The sequence below is a fragment of the Sceloporus occidentalis genome, unplaced genomic scaffold (assembly GCF_023333645.1).
Source record: "Sceloporus occidentalis isolate IW3139 unplaced genomic scaffold, rSceOcc1.0.p SCAF_7, whole genome shotgun sequence".
In the NCBI taxonomy this organism is placed as follows: Eukaryota; Metazoa; Chordata; class Lepidosauria; order Squamata; family Phrynosomatidae; genus Sceloporus; species Sceloporus occidentalis.
Window position 1 is genome coordinate 92461292 of NW_028316987.1, and position 19310 is coordinate 92480601.

The window sequence follows — 19310 nt, forward strand, 5'->3', positions numbered from 1 at the left end:
TCATGCCAAAAAAACTCCATGTTATGGCCTTAAGTTTTCTCTAAGCTAGAAAGGACTTGTGGGTACACGCCTATACACAAGCACGTGTGTGTTTACACAAATGCACCATGTTACCCCTCAATCTTCTCTTCTCCAGGCTAAACATTCTCAACTCTCTTAAGGCTTGATTTCCAGACCTTTGGCCATTTTGGTCTGCTTCCTCTGCACACATTCTGGCTCAGTGATCCGCAAACTCCTAAACGCCTCCCAGGTATTTTGGCCTTCAACTCCCAAAATCCCAGACTATTGGCCAAGATGGCTGAAGTCCACTTGTACACCTGGAAGGCCAGAATTTGGGGGTCACTATTCTAGCTCATCAGTAACCTTTTAAAAATGTAACTTTGTGAAAATCTTGTCCACCATAGAAATTAGTTATAGTGGCATGCAACTTGTTACCTCTGTGCCTTCTCTGACCAGAGGCTTTCTAGAGGTGGTTGAATGCAACTCCAAAAATCTGTTCTGTAACAACTGAAGCCTAACAAATCCAGAGAGTACCATGCTGGGGAAGACTGAACCAATATAAATATTGGATGTCATGAAGTTGTCAGTTCTCAAATACCTTTGAGGAGCTACTATCAGCAGTTGCCAAATGAGAAATGCTACTTTATGCTCACGTCTCAAGATATTGCCAGACATTGGACACCACTGCAAGTCTATACTTGAACTATGAAAGTCATCATTCTAATCAATTGGTTAGAAGGTGAAAGAAAAAGACCATTGTAAAAACCGCGCTCTCTCAATCTCTTTTTTGGCTCTGTTTCTCACAGGAGGAAATATCATCAGCACATTTACAAGTCAAACACTTGGGACAGAATTGCTTTCCAGTTGGCTACCCAGAAAGAGAAATGATAGCTATTGCTATTTGTCTGTAGAGAGTGCAAATGAATGTGGTAATGGTGTATAGTTCTCTCTGCAAAGGAAGCCAAAGGAAGGGGGCTAAAGCAGCAGAGATGCCAGTGACATTTTCTCAACTTGAGCATGGATGTGAACTTGAAGGACTTCTGTCCAGCTGAATTCCAAGTCCTGTTGACTCATGTAGTAAGAAGGTGGAGGTGTCTGGGGAGAGGAAAACTGCTCACTCATACTCATTTCACGTTTTAAAAAATTGGCACTCAGGAAATCAGGTGTCCTTTCACCCTCCATAATTATATCACCATGATTCCTCTTTAATTGTCATGGTTTCATGACAATGATGTGGCATTCTGGGTTTTTTAATTTAGGGAAGGCTGTTTAAAATTATCAACCAGAGAGCCATTGTGCCACATCAAACTACCAAGCCCAGGATTCCACAGGATGCATCACAGAAGTTAAAAGTGGAATTATAGCACTACAGTTGTGTAGTGTAACATGGCCCCTGACTGAGAAGAATAACACCAAGGCAAGAATTTTACAGAGCTTTCGCCTGGAATTTGTACTTCCCAGAGTATTTTAGGAAATTATTTTGCTCATAAATATGGGTTGTGGTTTATCTCCCTGCCCCACCCCAAATGGGTGAAGAAGAGATACAGGGGAGCTGCTGGAGATTTATAGGCAGCTGTCTCAAGACACCCGGTGCCTAATTAACCAGTGTCTCCTATTTAACAGCTGTTGGGAGAAACATTCTCTTTCCTTACCTCTTCACCAATCTGCAGAAGATAGCAGCATATCTTGAGCATTTTCCATTTCCTGCTGAAGCCCACCTCTGTTTCAGCCCCCCAGACTTGGAGAGTTTATGTTGTATGATGCTGGGCATCTGATTCATTCCGGTATCTCTTCATTTTCTGGGCACAGGGCTGGCTTCTCAGGGCTGACAAACTGCTTGCAGCTGTTTCTGGCGCAGTGGTCACAAGTAGGGTTGTTGGACCTGGGCATGGCCAACTTGGCCAGTTTGTTTTAAAACCAAATTGGCTTCTTCTGCTCTCTCTGCTTGTTTCGTTTTTCTTTTTAAACCATTCTCTTGGCTAGCTCTTCCAAAGTACATGTCCTCTAACATTTCACAGATGAAAACTAGGACACATGTGGCCAAGCAACATCCAAATATAGTTATGACAATTTATTAATGAGGAAGAACGCACAAACTAGGAGAGGATGCAGCAGCCTGCTTTTATCTGAGCCTACTATGAAGGACGAGATTCTACTTCTCTCCGGGTGATGAGATAACTGAGTGCAAACAATTGCAGCAGTTGAAGTAAGCAGAGGAGGAGAGGGAAACTGGAACCTTTTAAAAGCAGGGGGAAAAGTGGGATGGTAGAGGATTAATCAGGACTATTCCTGTCAAATCAAGGCAGTTGGAGGGTATGAAGGTAGCCTGCTGGAGCTGCATGCTTTTCCAGCTGTTGCAATTACTGTACTTTGCTGAGACCAAGAGACAGGTGAGTTGCTTTACTTCTTCTTCAGAACTGCTGGCTCTTCTGGTTCCTCCTGTCACATAAGAAAACCCCTTTATCCTTCCAGCTTCCCTTGACCTAATGAGCAAGCTCAACTCTGGTAAGTCCCTCCAGCCTCTTATAAAAAGACTCATTTTGAAACTGACCTTTAGTTCATTGGAGTGACTTTTTGACTGCCGCCTTGCAGAGCACTGCAGACTGCACTGACAGTGGCCTTTATGAACTCATTAGGAGCTGGAAGTTTGAACAAAATATCCAGATGGCATTTCTTTGTAAAAGAAAACCAAATAAGCCAATCCACTGTGGATAGCGTGATCAACTTGAGTGTATGTGGGCCTGCCTTACAATTCAGACCTTTTAACAGCTCTCGTGATTGGCATTTGGAAAGCTATTTAATTTCACTGTTTCGGAGAGTCTGTCAAGCGAAGACTTTTCCAACCAGCTACCATAATGATTTCTGAGGACACTGCTGGGTTTTTGCTTGTGCTCTTGTTCGAAAGTGTGACAAATGGGGACTGTGTGGGCTTTTCCAGTGAGGCATTTGTATTTTGGAGAGAGAGAGAGAGAAAGAAAGAAAGAAAGAAAGAAAGAAAGAAAGAAGGAAGGATGAAATTAGATTCCACTAGAATGGAATCAGAAAATACAAGGAATCCACAGGGCTCTCCTTACTACAAACTTTGGTAAATACACTCAGTGTGATAGAGTAGGGATGGGCAACTGTACAGGGGCCAGGGAGTATCCTTCTGATTATGCTCTAGACCTGATCTTGGAAGCTAAGCAGGGTGAGCCCTGGTTAGTACTTGGACAGGAGACCACCAACAAATACCAGGTGCTGTAGGAAGGAACTGGCAAAACCATTTCTAGTATTCCTTGCCTAAGAAAACCCTGTGAAATTCATGGGGTTGCCATAGGTCAACAGTTGAACTGAAGGCACTCAAACACATACACACATGTGTTCATCCAGACTCCTGTTCCAGATAGAAACATTCTGTGTGCATCAATCTGTCCAAAGGAAGGAAGAATGTGTGTAAGGTTTTTTTTATTTTTTTACAAGCAGTACTAGAAGTGGCCAAGTAACCTCAAAGTGTGGTTATGACAAAATTTATTAATGAGCAAGAACACACAAGTTAGGAGAGGATGCAGCAGTTTGTTTTTGCCTGAGCCTGCTGGGAAGGACAAGATTGTAATGGTTTAGTAGCACCATAGCAGTGGAGCCATTTGTTGTTGTTAACTGCCTTGAGTTGACCTCAACTCATGGCAACCCCATGAATGAGACATCTCCAAGCCCCACTGTCCTCGACCGCTTTGCATAGGTCCTGAGGCTCAGAGCCAAACAACAAAGGCCTGGAACATTTACTAAAGAAAGTTAAAGAAGAAAATGCTAAGGCAGGCTTAATGTTGAACATTAAGCGCACCAAAATAATGACCGTGGAAGACTTACATAAATTCAATCTGGATGACAACTGAAATAGTTAAAGATGACCCATACCTTGCAACAACCATTGCTCAGAATGGAGACTGCAGTCAAGAAATTAAAAGACTAAGACTGGGAAGGGCAGCTATGTTTTTTTAGTGGTTGTAAAGAATCCTGTGTTGTTTTGTCCACTTTGCACAAGAACGTTTTAAAATTGTTTTAAGTGTTTTCAGTGCTCAATAGCTTAATATATTTTTAACTTTTAAATTAATCTTACATTGTTGTTGTTGACGATGCTTTATATCCACGGATTCTTCATCCACAGATTCAACCATCCGTGGCTTGAAAATATTCTAAAAAGAAATAAATTCCAAAAAACAAACTTTGATTTTGCTATTTTATATCAGGGACACCATTTCACTGTGCCATTATATTTAATGGGACTTGAGCATCCACAGATTTTGGTATCCATATGGGTCTTGGCACCAAATCATAGTAGATATCAAGGACCCACTTTATTATTATTATTATTATTATTATTATTATTATTATGGATCCAAGGCAGTTTACAACAACAACAACAACAACAACAACAACAATAATAATAAATTATATTTTAATGTATAATTGTTTTAATCCTTAAAATTGTTTAATTGATTTTTAAATTTTACATTCATGTATTTTAATATTTTGCATTGTTTTTAAATTGTATTGTTTTATACTTGTTCGCCGCCTTGAGTCTCTATATTGGGAGAAAGGCGGGATATAAGAAAATAAAATAATAATTATAGTTATAAAATCTAAAAAAAACTATACATTTTTTTAAAAAATACAAAAAGTGAACATTGAAATGAGAATTAACTATTGGCGATACAGTGAGCCTGCGTCATATGTGCGCTCCTTATAGTTGGCTGTCAGCATACAAACAAAACAAACAAACAGCTTAATTTATATACTGCTTCCTACTGAACTAACAGTGTCTAAGCAGTTTACAACTGTAAGTAAAGCCGCCTGGGAAACATGCGAATGCCCAGTGCACGCACATGGCCGTGTGGCAAGCATGAGCCCCATTATATCCAATGGGGCTCATGAATGGAGCGTGCAGTTGCGGGGCGCATGCATGGCTGCGCAGCGAGCACAAACCCCATTGGGTATAATGGGGCTCAAGCATACGCATTTTTTGCTGAATGTGGAGGGGTCTGGAACAGATCCCCTGTGTAAAGCAAGGGCCCACTGTATTAAAATGATTTAAAAGTACATCCAAGAAGATATAACAGTTCTGTCTAAACCCCACTCTTTAATACCTTTCAGTTTTAAACTGTTCAGATGCATTTTACTGTCAGCTGCCTTCCCTCAGACAGAAGAAAGAATATAGTCAAATAAATAAATAAATACAAATTTCAACTGCAAGCCCAAGCATGGCTTTCCAGCAAAAGCAAGGAGATATTTATCTAGAACTTGGATGCCAAGATTTCAGGGAAAGGGCAAATTACGCTAAGAGCATCTCTGATGGCTTTGCTGCTTATTTTAAGAAAATGGGAACTGGCAAATGGGTTGAGCACAGCCAATAGCACATCTTTTGGCTTCCATTTCCTTCAAATGCCCCCTCTCCCCCCAATTCTTTCAGGACTAATAGAACTAATAGAAAAGTACAAAGACTCAAGGAGGAAGCCTTATGATTTCAGAAAGGTAGGCTGCAATGTCTTTGACAGAATGGGAGATTTGTTCCCAAATTTGAATCCTGGAACTCTGGAACTTACACTAGAGGGTGACATGAATGCAATGCCGGCATGATCTTTGTACATCTTTTCAAGTTTGTCTGGTTAGTCTAAGCTGGCTGCTTCTCCATCATTCTTTTCCCAAAGGAGGACTCTGGGTTGCGCAATTAGATGCACAACTTTTTTAAAAAATAATTTAAATAGAATTAAAGTAGGGAAGACTGGGTCCAGGTGACCCAGGTAGAAAAACCCAGGAATAATCCTATAGGATGCAGCTCTGTAAGGTAAAGTGGAATTCTATGGGATGCAGCCCTGGAAGGCAGTGGGGAAGGACCCCAGGCTTTGAAAGTGTTTTATGACATTTTGTGCTGACTATTTTATTTTATTTTAACATTCTGGTGTCTCTCCTTTGGTTTGTAATTTTTACAAAAAATATTGTTTTACTCAAAGATGTTTGAGAGTCAGCGTAGAGTAGTGGTTTGAGAGTTCGACTATGACTCTGTAGACCAGGGTTTGATTCCCATCTCTGCCGTGAAACCCACTTGGTGAGTTTGGGCAAGTCGCACTCTCTCAGCCTCAGAGGAAAGCAACGGCAAGCCTTCTCTGTATAAATCTCGTTAAAAAACCCTACCATAGATTTGTTTTAGGATCACCATAAGTAGGAAATGACAGAGGCACATCATACACATAAGAAGTTATTCTGAGAGTAGTGTTCAAAGGCAACGAAATGTTCCAAGTGTGCATATATACACCAACCTTTCAAAGATGAAAAGTGGGAAACATGTGGCCATGTAACAGTGGAGTGTGGTCAAGATGGCAAAACTGAAATGTGAAAGAACAGACAAATTAGGAGAGGATGCAGCAGTTTGCTTTTGCCTGAGTCTTCTGGCTTAGTACCCTGAGTTTCCAAGTAAATACAAGTCCCCTGGTGGAGTTTTAACTCTTCCACCATCAAAAAGAATCATGGAGGCAATACAAAACATTTTAATAGCTGTATATTAATAAGGAATTAAAATAACAGTACACAAATCACCATCAATTCAAACCAAAATTGCCATTAGCTGAAGCAGCGAATCACACTATCTGCCTGGACACCACAGTATGGTTTGCCCAACTCCATTATCACAAAAGGCATTTCATTAGTCTAAAACAACTATGCATGAATTATTCCAGATGCAGATGCTTTTTTGTTTACTGTTGATGTAGATCGATTTACATATTATTATTTTTTTCTTTATTCAGTAAACAGCTGTCGTTTTATGTTGTGTACAAGAGGTTTGTTGCTTTCCTGGCTCTCACTCAAGGCTTACATTTGGCGTAAAGAGTTCTGTTTTGTTGCAGAAGAGTCCCGGAAACTGAACCCACAACCTTTGGCGTGCAAATCCTGTGCTGTTTTACTGAGCCAGGCCCCTTCTCTTGGGCTGCTGCCACACTGCAAAATTAATGCAATTTGACACTGCTTTAACTGTCATGGTTCCATCCTATGGAATCCTGGGATTTGTCATTTGTTGTGGCCCCAGAGCTCTCTAAGGCTAAATATCTCACGAAACTACAAAACCCAGGATTTTATAGCACTGAACCATGGCAGTTAAAGCGATGTCAAACTGCATTAATTCTGCAGTGTAGATCCAGCCTAGCTTTGGGCCTTTCAATCAAGCAGAAGACTAGAAAGTTGATTGAATCTTTTGGAACAATCACATGTGATATAAATCCTGACTTGATTCATTGGAGGGTGATGATGTCTAATATAACAGTTGAAGAACCAATGCAGAGGGAGTGTGGTGTAGTGGTTTGAGCATAGGGCTTGGACTTTGGAGATAAGGGTTCGATTCCTGACTCACCCACAGAAGCCCACTGGGTGACCTTGGGCAAACCACACATCGTCAGCCTCTGAAAACCTCATGATAGATTCACCTTAGGGTTGCCACAAGTTGGAGGTGACTTGAATGCACCCAACAACAACAGTATGAATGCAATGTGTCTTATCAGTGGCAGTTTTAAATGAGCCATGCTGAATATCATGTGCACATTATGTTATCTACCTGCACCTCCTTGTGCAAAGTAACCATAAGCCTACTAGCCAGCTTTACATCTTCCTTGGTGCTACTTCTTTGTAAGGACTGAAGTTTGTCACAAGTGGGGTGGGTGGGCCAGCCTGGGAGACGTGATGGGATCTTTAAAGCAAATATTGATGTTTCCTAGGTGACTGTTTGCAAAGAAGATGGCTGTTAATTGCTTTTGCTGCAAATATTTACAGCTGTGGGGAGATATTTGCAAGCTTTCCAATGGTAGCTACGGTTGCCTGGCCTATGGCCTGCCTTGACTCTGCAGGAGAAGCATTAATGGGTTGTTGACAAACTCAGGCACAAGAAGAATGCGTTCCAGTCAAGCAGGAGAAGCCAATTAAGTGCCACGGCTTTCTCTCAATTTTGCTGTCATCTTTATAATCTGCATTCTTTTTTTAAAATTCCACTTGTCCATTGTTCCAAGTTTGATGGGAACAGAGTTGAGTGCATCACGCGTAACCTTTCATAGGAATGTGGTATCTCAGAAACTCAGTGTGTTTAATCAGTTTGTTAGTCCACTTCTTTGCTCATCTACTCGGATAGCAGCCTTGGTTAATTATTGTTGTTGTTAAATCTATTTATATTCCACTTGATCAAGGTTCAAATCGTCACTTGGCTATGGAAACTACTGGGTGACCTTGGGGAAACTGGGGAAATCTTAGTTTCAGAGGAAGGCAAGGTCAAACTCCCTCTGAAAAAATCTTTCCAATAATAATAATAATAATGGGATTCAAAGCAGCTCACAATTTAAAAGATCAATACAATTAAACACATTCCAAAAGTGAGTGTTAAAACAGAAGTAAAATGTTTACAGTACTAAAAACACATCACCCATTAAAAGGATAAATTGCAATTAAAAAGATAAAATGATCGTAAAAATAGTGCAGTTAGTTCTAAGGAGTGGGTTCAATGTTTGGGTGTCAACCCCTTGAAGATAATGAGATTTACTTCCCAGTGATCATCCAGACCTCTTGGGGAGACTTGTTTGAAAGTGTCCCCACATCTAACTTCTGCACTTTGCAGTTGCATCAGCATTTCAGTCATCTTCAGCACAGCTAACACTTGCTGTTGCTGTGTGCTTTCAAGTCAATCTATGGTGATCCTAACCTCTATTATGGGACTTTCTTGGCAAGATTTATTCAGAGGACATTTGCCATGCTACAGTGGGTCTTTGCTATCCGTTGAAGTTTGGTTCCAGGTCCCCCTGTGGATAACAAAATTGGTGGATGCATATGTTCCATTATATACAATAACATACCAAAATGGCGTCAAGGTTTGCTATTTGGAATTTGTACTTTTGTTTTTGAATATTTTCAAGCCATGGATGCTTGACTCCATGGATTAAAAATCTGTGGATAAGAAGGGCCAACTGTATACTATTATTAGCATTGTTACTAATACAGCCAGTGTGGAGTAGTGGTTTGCGCATGGGACTATGACTCTGGAGATCACAGTTTGATTCCCTGCCCCACCATGGAAACCCATTGGGTGACTCTGAGCAAGTCACATACTCTCAGCCCCAGGAAATCACATGATAGGTTTGCTTTAAGGTCACCATTAAGTTGGAAATGTCTTGGAAAGGCACCGAACTACCATAAACTAATACTGCTCCAGCTCAGTTTTTTCAGCCAAATAGTCATGCCTTTTCTCTCCCATCCCATATTCAGGGTGGGAAAAGTTATTCTCTGAACTGCAACTTCCAGCATCCCCAGGGGTCAAGGTGGATGAAGGAGTCTAAGATATGTAATCCCGAAGAGTAACATTTCCAGGTTCTCCATCTTAGGTTCTCCACTCCAATGGACACACAGCAGTTTGTGCCAAAGGACACTGAATATACTTAGTTTTCAAGCTGTTGTGCTGTTCTTAAATTGGGTTTCAAATGGACATTTTCTGTGGCTATGGGGGAAAAAGTGGGTTAGATATGGCAACTAGAGAAAGGGTTTAGCACCCATCTCTATTTTTCCCTTTCCACAAAAAAGGCAATTAGAGCAGATTCCACTGTCTCCTGAACTTGTTTTTCTCCAGTTTTTATAAGGTTACTTGCCATCAGTTATCAAAATCTAGTTAGACTGAGAGATGGCAAGGGGAACATTTGCCAGCTATAAAAGAAATGGGTGTGTCAATTGCTGAGTATTCTTGTCGCAAGCAAGATTTAATGAGCCGTATTTAACAAACCAATTCTCCATAGGTCACCGAGAATGATGGATCTTGAGAAAGAGAAGTGCCCTTTCCACTGGTTTGTTTTTGAATGCATTTTCAAGAAAACCAAAAAAACATCCCTCTCTCTGCAAATGAGATGCCTTTGTCTTGTTACACCTCTTTTATTACTTCCTAGTCCAACATACAGGAGACAAGCAAGGTCTTTTTTGCAGGAGAAAATAAGTGATGGCGTTCATCAGTCACTTTGGCACTGAAGACTTCCGAAGGCTCTAGACAGTGGCAGAAAGGAAAGAGAAGAGCATGGGACCTCTCCATGGAGATTATCAGATGGGGGGGGGGGGAAGCTGGGAGTAAAAGGCATGCTCTCAGCAAAGTTGTGCTGTCGCACTGAAGACTTTCAGAAGCACTGCCTAAACTATAGTCAAGTATATATGGTAAGTCCTTATCCAGCACCTAGTATTCTTTGCTGATCACTCATTGAAGTATTAACTGTGGCTGACCCTGGAGCTGGTGTCTTTAGGGTATTAAGAAGTATTGGGGGGGGGGGATTTCATCCTTAAAAACAGACCATGTTAAATCATAATTACAATATCAATGGCATTAAGTGATTTAGAACAAGAAAAATATGCTCCAAATATCCCACTGAATTAAAAAAAAAAAACCTTTCTCCACAAACAGCATGATATAAAAAGCATGCTGAAACAAAGAAAATATTTATACCTGCCACCAGAATGTCACCATGGAGAGGACCTAGATTAGCTTCTCTTGGATGGGAGCACCTGAACCTGGGAGAAGCCACCAAGAAGGCTGTGTCCCATGTTTCTCCCAGACAGGGTAATAGGATGGAGAGAAACCCGCTTGTAAAGATCTAAAAACTCATGTGGTCTCATGTGGGAGAGTATGGCGGGTTACATAATGCCATTCGGGACGTCCCCAGGACGTCCCAGTTTAAAAAGGGGGCGCCTCTTCTAGACGCCCCTACTCCTGTTACGGACTCTGTCCGTAACAAATGGTGGCGGCCGTTCCACACAGCCGCCGCCATATTGACATAGTGGACGCTGTGCGTCCGCACGTCACGCGGCGCTTATGACGTTGCAAGGGTGCCATTGGCGCCTCGCGGCATCATAACTGCAACGCAAGAAGAAGCTCCATTTTGGAGCTTCTTTTTTGCTCCACGTGGCAGCCACGCGGTTTGGCTGCTGCAGCTCCCTCGTGGAGCAAACAGCAGCGCCGGCAGACCGCCGCAAAGCGGCGGTCTGTAACGGACCTATAATCTGTTAAAAAAAACTTGGGCCCAAGCTGTATGGGAATATACAGGTCATAACTAGCACTCTGAACTGGTAGGCTACTGCCACACTGCAGAATTAATGCAGTTTGACACTGCATTAACAGCCATGGCTCCATCCTGTGAGATGATGGAGTTTGTATTTTGTTGTGGCATAAGTGCTATCCCAACAGAGAAGGCTAAATAGTGCACGAAGTGACAAATCCCAGCATTGAGCCCTGGTGATTAAAGTGGTGTCAAACTGCATTAATTCTACAGTGTAGATGTAGCTAGCATCTGTGGAGCTGTTGTAACAAGGGAGTTGTGTGCTCCTCATTACTGGCCCTGGTTTGAATTAGCTAAAGTTTCTGTGCACTCTTCAAAGGCAACCCCACAAGGAGTGTGTTAAAGAAATCTAAACGGGGTGAGATTGAAACATGTGTTGTTTGCCTTCATCTATTTGGTTTGCCCTCCAGTGCTGTAGGGACACAATCCCTCAGGCAGCACTAAAGTTCACATAACCATGTGTTTGTCATCTGCTGTGGTAGCATTTTCTTCTTTGACACAGGTGGAAAAATGTCTCAAGTAGGGATATAACTCTTTTTCAAGACTGGACTAAAATCAGGAGCAGATCCTCTGTGGTAGCCTCCATTGTACACAATCCTCCATAATGAGTTTTGCAGAACTGGAAGTAGTTTCTTTAACCAGTTCTGGCTTCCATTTTCCCCAGGAGTGGATGTAGCAGATGGTGCATCCTAGGTGCAAGAAACTGGCCTACATATCCCAAAACTAGTCCAACATTATTTTAAATGTCATGCAGAAGCACATGGGAACATCATTTTACCACTGGCAACCAAATCCATCTGCAAACGTTTTTATTGCAAAAGGCACAAGACCTGCTAATTTTCCTTCATAGAGAGGGAGTTTTGTTTTCCGTGTTCTGAAGGCACATCTCCAGACGCGGCAAGACTTATTGCATGCCAAAGAGGGTGGTGCTGTCATCCTGATGCCATTAATGGGGAAATTAGTGTCAGCAATCCCTAGATTCCTCTCTCTGCACCCACTTGGCATTCTTTGAAGCATGACTACTGCCTGATTGAGATTCATTGAAAGGCCAAGCTCAGAGGCAGCCATGGATGAAAAAACCCTTCGGCCATCTGTGGATTGGTTCTCTAGTTTGTAGATAACACACCTGTTGGATAAATGGATGTTTATGGGTGCCTTTTGCAGATGCTGCAGCAAAAAGGTGGGGGAATTTTTTTAAGCTTGGAATTTCTGAGAATTGGACATGCTTTCCAAGGGCAGGTGGGGCCAAAAGTGAAAAAGACCAAAAGCTCTGCAGCATATTTTTACTTAGGGCCTGAACAGACAGGCCAAAATAAAGCTGCTTCAGGTCACTTTGGAGTTATGCTGTTTACATGATTCATGCATCCTAAGAGGCCGGAAGCCACACCAAAGTCTCACTCCAGTCCTAAGGACTGGAGCACAGCTTTGGTGTAGCTTCTGGTCTCTTAAGGTGCATGTGTCATTTAAACAGCATACCTCCAAAGCAGCTTTATTTTCACTTGTCTGTTCGGTCCCTTACTTACTACAAATGACTAAGAGTGCATCTACACTGTAGAAATAATGCAGCTTGACACCATTTTAAGTGCTGAAGCTCCATCCTATGGAATCCTGGGATATGCAGTTTTACAAGACTTCCCAAGATATCCTTGCAAAAAAGCTAGTAGAAGGTGGTCTAGACAAGGTTATTGTTAGGTGGATTTATAATTGGTTGACTGACTGAACCCAAAGGCTGCTCATCAATGGCTCAATCCTGGAGAGAAGTGACTAGTACCACAGGGTTCTGTCCTGGGCCAAGTTCTGTTCAACATCTTTATCAATGACTTGGATAATGAAATAGAGGGCATGCTTATCAAATTTGCAGATGACACCAAATTAGGAGGAATAGCTAATACCTCACAGGACAGGATCAGAATTCAAAATGACCGTAACAAATTAGAGAACTGGGCCAAAACTAACAAAATGGATTTCAGCAGGGAGAAATGTAAAGTATTACACTCAGGCATAAAAAATAAAAGGGAAAGATATAGGATGAGGGGCACCTGACTTGAAAGCAGTACATGCAAAAGGGATCGATAAGTCTTAGTGGAGCACAAGCTGAACATGAGTCAGCAGTGCGATACTACAGCTTAAAAAGCCAATCTGATTCTAGGCTACATCAATAGATGTATAGCGTCTAAATCAAAAGAAGTAATATACTGGGTCCAGTTCTGGGCACCACAATTCAAAAAGACATTGAAAAGCTGGAGGGTATCCAAAGGAGGTGACCATAATGATAACCATGCCCTATGATGAGCAGCCTAGGGAGCTGGGTATGTTCAGCCTGGAGAAGAGAAGGTTAAGAGGTAATATGATGGAGGAAGGAGCAAGCTTGTTTTCTGCTCCTTCAAAGGCTAGGATACAGATCAATGGATTCAAGCTACAAGAAAAGAGATTCCACTTAAACATTGGGAGGAATCTCCTGAAGGTAAGAACTGTTCAAGAGTGGAATACATTGCCTTGGAGTGTGGTGGCATTTCCTTCTTTGGAGGTTTTTAAACAGAGACTGCATGGCCTTCTGTCAGAGGTTTGTTGGTTGTGTATTCCTGCATGGCAGGGGGTAGGACTGGATAGCCCTTGGGGTCTCTTCCAACTCTATGATTCTATGATATCTGTGAAGGTGGTGGGAGAGGAAGAAAACCTTCCCCTGAAGGCCTTAAAATTCAAGAAACTCTTCTCAGGCAGGAAAAAATACACCCTCAGATTAGGGCTTTAGCCTAAATACACAAAGAGATGCTAACAAGAATCAACCTTGCAGGACTGCTGTGGTGAGCTGAGTAGGTGGGCAGAGACCCAGCATTCCAAGCCAATTCCTATTCTGTATTTTGGTGACATGGCCAGGGTATACAATCTTAATATGGATTATTTGCAGGCTTTTAAAAATAGTAATTGTAGTGATAATAGAAGCAGGAGTACGAGTAAACACATCAATAATAATAAAAACATATACGGCAACCAAATCTTTATCCAGTGATGTGGAAAGCCTTATCATTGCTTTTCTGTCTAAATGAAATGAGTTTCTTGCATAGAGAATGACATTTTTTTCCTGTTGTGCAAAGCAGAGACCGCTGATCTCGTCAAACACAATGCAGAATGAAATGCTCTGGGAGATGTCTCAGTTAATCTGGATTGATTTATTCAACCAGGAGGATCACTTTCAAGAGTTTTCGCCCTGTCTTTTCTGATCTCATCTGTCTTCCTGAAATGGCTAGAGAGAAGGAAGATGGGACTGTACAAAACCCAGAAGTGCATCTACACTGTACAAATAATGCATTTTGGCACAACTTTTAAGCATTGTAGAAGTATAGTGTCTAGATCAAGGGAAGTAATAGTGCCAATCTATTCTCCTTTCGTCAGGCCTCACCTGGAATACTGTGTCCAGTTCTGGGCACCACAATTCAAAAAGGATGTGGAGAAACTGGAACGTGTCCAAAGGAGGGAAACTAAAATGGTGAAGGGTCTGGAAACCACGCCATATGAGGAATGCCTTAGGGAGCTGGGTATGTTTAGCATGGAGAAGAGAAGGTTAAGGGGTGATATGATAGCCCTGTTTAAATATTTGAAGGGATGTCATATTGAGGAGGGAACAAGCTTGTTTTCTGCTGCTACAGTGACTAGGATCCAGAGCAATGGATGCAAACTGCAGGAATAGAGATTCCACCTCAACATTAGGAAGAACTTCCAGGCAAGCTATATGCTCTCAACCTCGAGGGAGGGCAATGGCAAATCTGCAGTGTAGAAATTTGCCAAGCAACTCCATGATACAGTTGTCATACATTGGAAACAACGAAGGTTATCGCAAGGGGGCAAAAACGTCCCCCGATGTGTTCTAACAAGCGCGGGCGCGCACAGAGCTTGATGGGAACCCGATGGGGCCCAGAATGCTAGTTTACCACATGATGGAACGCCGCCGCTGCCGCCGGGAGTTCCCATCGGGTTCCCGATGTGTTCCAGGAGGCGCCATTTCTGGGAATGCTTTTGAAACTGTTCCCAGAAATAGCGCCTCCTGGAACACATCAGGAACCTGATGGGAACGCCCGGCGGCAGCGGCGGCGTTCCACTGTGCGGTAAACTAGCGTTCTGGGCCCCATTGGGTTCCCATCATGGTCCGTGCGTGCCCGCGCTCATGCTCGTTAGAACACATCGGGGGACGTTTTTGCCCCCTTGCGATAACCTTCAACTTGAATGCACACAATAACAACCACATAGTAACATAACAGCAGCCCTTTACTGGATATGGACTTTACTGAACTGCCTGGTCCTATTTCCCACTAACATAAGTCAGCTTGTTGCTGTTGTTGTTCTGTGCCTTCAAGTCATTTCTAGTTTAGGGTAACTCGTATCACAGGGTTCCTTGGCAAATTTCTTTAGAGTGGGTTTGTCAATGCCATCCTCTGAGGCTGAGAGAGTTTGAGTTGCTCAGAGTAAGTTTCCATGGCCGAGCTGAGATTCGAACCCTAGTCTCCAGAGTCTGCCCCATGCTAGCTTTCATATGCCCACTTGTGAAGATGGAAGTCCCTGACAGGATTCCAGCCAATATCTTTTCCATGTTCTACTCTCTTGTTCAAGTTTAATAGTTCATGTAAATGAAAGGTCTCAGCATTTTGTAACTCATTTCACAGCAAGCATCTTTCCAGCTTTCATTGCAACATTGCTGCATGATGATTTAAGGGTGATTTAAAATCCCTGGCAGGGGAGCATATGGCATGGGGCTTTCTCCTGCTATGGGGATGCAATTGGCAGGAGGGTGCTCATTTATAACAGTCACCTACATCCATTATCACCGGATGGTTCATCTTTCACCAAAGACTGCTGTCCATTTTAAGGAAGACGTATGGACTTTTGGGGGCGGTTTGGCTAGTTTTTTTTCTGAACCGCAAAGATCATCATGCCAACATAACAGATTAAACAGAGCCTCAGCTGTTCTTAAGTCACTATTTGCAAAAAGTAATTATGGAATTACTGCTGCCAAAGTCCATGCTAGGGATGTAAATCAATGGCTCTTTTGTTGTCGCATACAAGTGAATAAATCAAAGTAGTTTTTGCCCACTGCAGAAGAAAAGGCATATTCCTCTGTAGTATTCTCCTCATATTCAGACATCCTAAAGTGTTGCTCAAGAATTACTCTGAAGAGAAAAACTTTGAGCTAGAAACAGGTTTTTTTTGCACAGGAAGACCATTTTCTACATAAAAAAGGTTTTTTTCTGTTGAGAAAAAAACTGTTTTTTCTGCAGAATGTTTCATCTACACTTCAGGACACTGAAGAACAAGAATACAGTTATTCAGATTAGGGCCAAGGACCTCAGACAACTCATTTAAACTTTGCAATAAAACTTAAGAGTTGAATCATGACCTCACTGTTTACCTTTCAGAGTATAATTTCTTCATTAAAGCAAGATGTGCCTCGCTTACAAGAGCAGCACATCTGGGATGCTTCTGGGGGTGCAAATCTGCTTACCGATATGGTGCATGGGGACATGGGCCTTGCTTCCATAAAAAGAAATACAGTCATCCCTCCCCATTTACAGCTTTGACTTTTGTGGATTTCATTATTTGTGGTTTCGACTTTCTAGGTCCTCCTGTGCAACTCTGCCAGAAGCTGCCATAGGGTCTTACTGGAGGACCTAGAGATTCCCGGAGAAAACACTTCTCTAGGCATTTGTAGCTCCTCCAGTGCAATTCTATGGTCAACCTCCAGCAAATGCACTGGAGGACCATAGTATTCTCTCAAGTAAAAAACAGTGGTTTTCTATTTGTGGCTTTTTTCATGTATCCCTAACCCTACCAAATGTGGAGTGTTACTGTACTGTTTGTTGCATTTTTTTAGTGGGGCTAGGCAGTCTGAAGAGTGGTGCTGGGGTTAAGAATGGGGAAAATATTCTTTTTGGGGGGGCGGAATTAAAAAATGGTTCAAAAGCATGTTTCTCACATGTCAAGCAACCCTGGTGAGAAGAAACTCGATGTACTGAGAATCTTTGCAGTCCATCACTTATTCTACACAAAATTTGCATGTGGTGTTTTGGTGGAGAAAATGCCATTCCTTGTGCATGCTCTTTGCTGCACAAAAATACCACATGGGAATTTGGTGCAGAATAAGTCTTGAACTGTTAACAGTCTCTGTAAACCATACAATTGTCAAAGGTTTTTGTACAGTAAGAAGAAAATGGGTAAAATTGCTCCCTGCATCCTTTGAGAAGAAAATTAGCAAATAATTGAATCCCTAGCTGAGGGCCTAAATGTGGATGATGCTCACATGCAGCCCGGGAGTCATGTATTCCTCTCACCTGGCCAAGGTATTTGCAGAAGAATGGTTCTCCCCATGGATGTTATTTTCTACTATTATATAAAATCCAGGGAATATTCAGTATATACCAGGAAAAAAATGCTTTGCAAGGTGGTACTTTACTGTATTCCTCCCCCCCCCCCCCCCGCAGCAAAGTTAAGCACTATAGTCTTTTTGCTTTTCTAATCCCTTGGTGAACATGCAGTAAAGGACTGACTGAAGAAGATTAATTGCTTTTTAGTTGCAGTGGGCATTCCTGTTCCACTGAAGTACACTTCCCTTCTTGCTATTTTTATGTGGAAGATGATGTGGCTGCCATCCACACAAAGGTAGCATAGGGACAGCAATGATAAATTATTTCAAGGGCCATATTTTTCATTCAGCGGATGCTGAAAGACATAAATTGGCATGCTTCCCCCCTGAAAAAATGCTTAACAAGAGGAACAGTGGCTAACTTCTAAAAACATATCCTTCCCCATCCAAATGGAGTGGCAACCCAGATCATTCTCCGGGTCTTCTTTTCGGAGCATGGAAAAGTTGTGGGTTTCTTTTATAGAAACCTCCAGAATTCCCTGTTGGCTTGAGGATCCAGGGAGCTATAGTCCACAATCAATCTTTTCTGCTCCCATCCTTTAGCTTTGAGTCTCCAGACTTCACTGTCCTCAGTTTCTCTCTCTCTCTTCTACTGAAGTGTCCTTGCTGCATGCAGCAGCTGCTAGCCTGCTTGTTTGCTTCATTTATAGCATTCCTTTTTTAAACTGAATAAATTGTGTAGGCTATTTCTAATCCCAGCTCTAACACATTGCAAACATCACTGAAAGGCAACATTACATGTTGCCAACTCAGTAACATTGCAAAGTGCAGCACAAGATGATAAAGCATAATAACCATCAGATATTTACACACCATGACAATGAACCTCACTTTTTATAAAATGGCTTTAATCAAACAATGTAAACTAGCTCTCAAGTGAAGCTTTCCTGAACTGGAGGCCACTACTGAGAAGGATCTTTCATGGTCTCCACCAGGTTTTGGTTGGTCAGCCCCTTTGTCCTATGAAGAACATCCTTTTGTTGAGACAGATGTGGACTTCTCTGAGTGCAACAGACTTTATTCCCCACTCCAGACATAGGGCTGGAGGTCTACAAAGTAGTTAAGATAATCAGAATCCTTATCTCCAATCTGGTGATTGCCAGGTGCGTTGGACTATAGTTCCCATCATTCCAAACCACATGGTTAAGGGCAGAATTTCGCAGTGTTCCCGTGAAACCTGTACATATTGGGAGAAAGTGCAGGGGAAAATATACATTAACAGATACAGTGGCTGAAATTCTACACGAGGAGGTGTACATCTACTACATACCCACTAAATGTAGGTACATTTCTCAGTGTTACCCCCCCCCCCCCGCGCACACACACATTTTAAGCAATGCCTATCCAACAGACCTTTTCATGTCATTGGAGATCAGCAGAGGCTATTTTTTTTTGCAGCTGGAGGTGCTTCAGCAGGCATCTGCAAAGACATCTGTTCTGTCTGTTGCCGGCAGGGACATCTGGAGGAAAGAGACATCTGCAGTGGTCTTCTCCACTGATCCTCCCATTCTCCAATGTCATAGAAACTGCCATCTTGGGGAGACTGTGTCACATACAAAATAGGTTGGGGCGGCTTGCCTGTTACACCATCTGTAAGTAATTTTAACCTTCTCACTGACATAAAAGGTGAGCTGCAATGGAGTAAGTCCAACATCTCCCATTGTAATTTACCAACAAGATTCTGGCCAATTCTGTAACTTATTCTATGGACTCTTGTTTTAGGAAGATTTCTTGTAAAAAAAAAATCTAAATACCTGGCAGATGTGAAAAATGGGTAAAATGCATACTTTAGGAGAAAAGTGAGC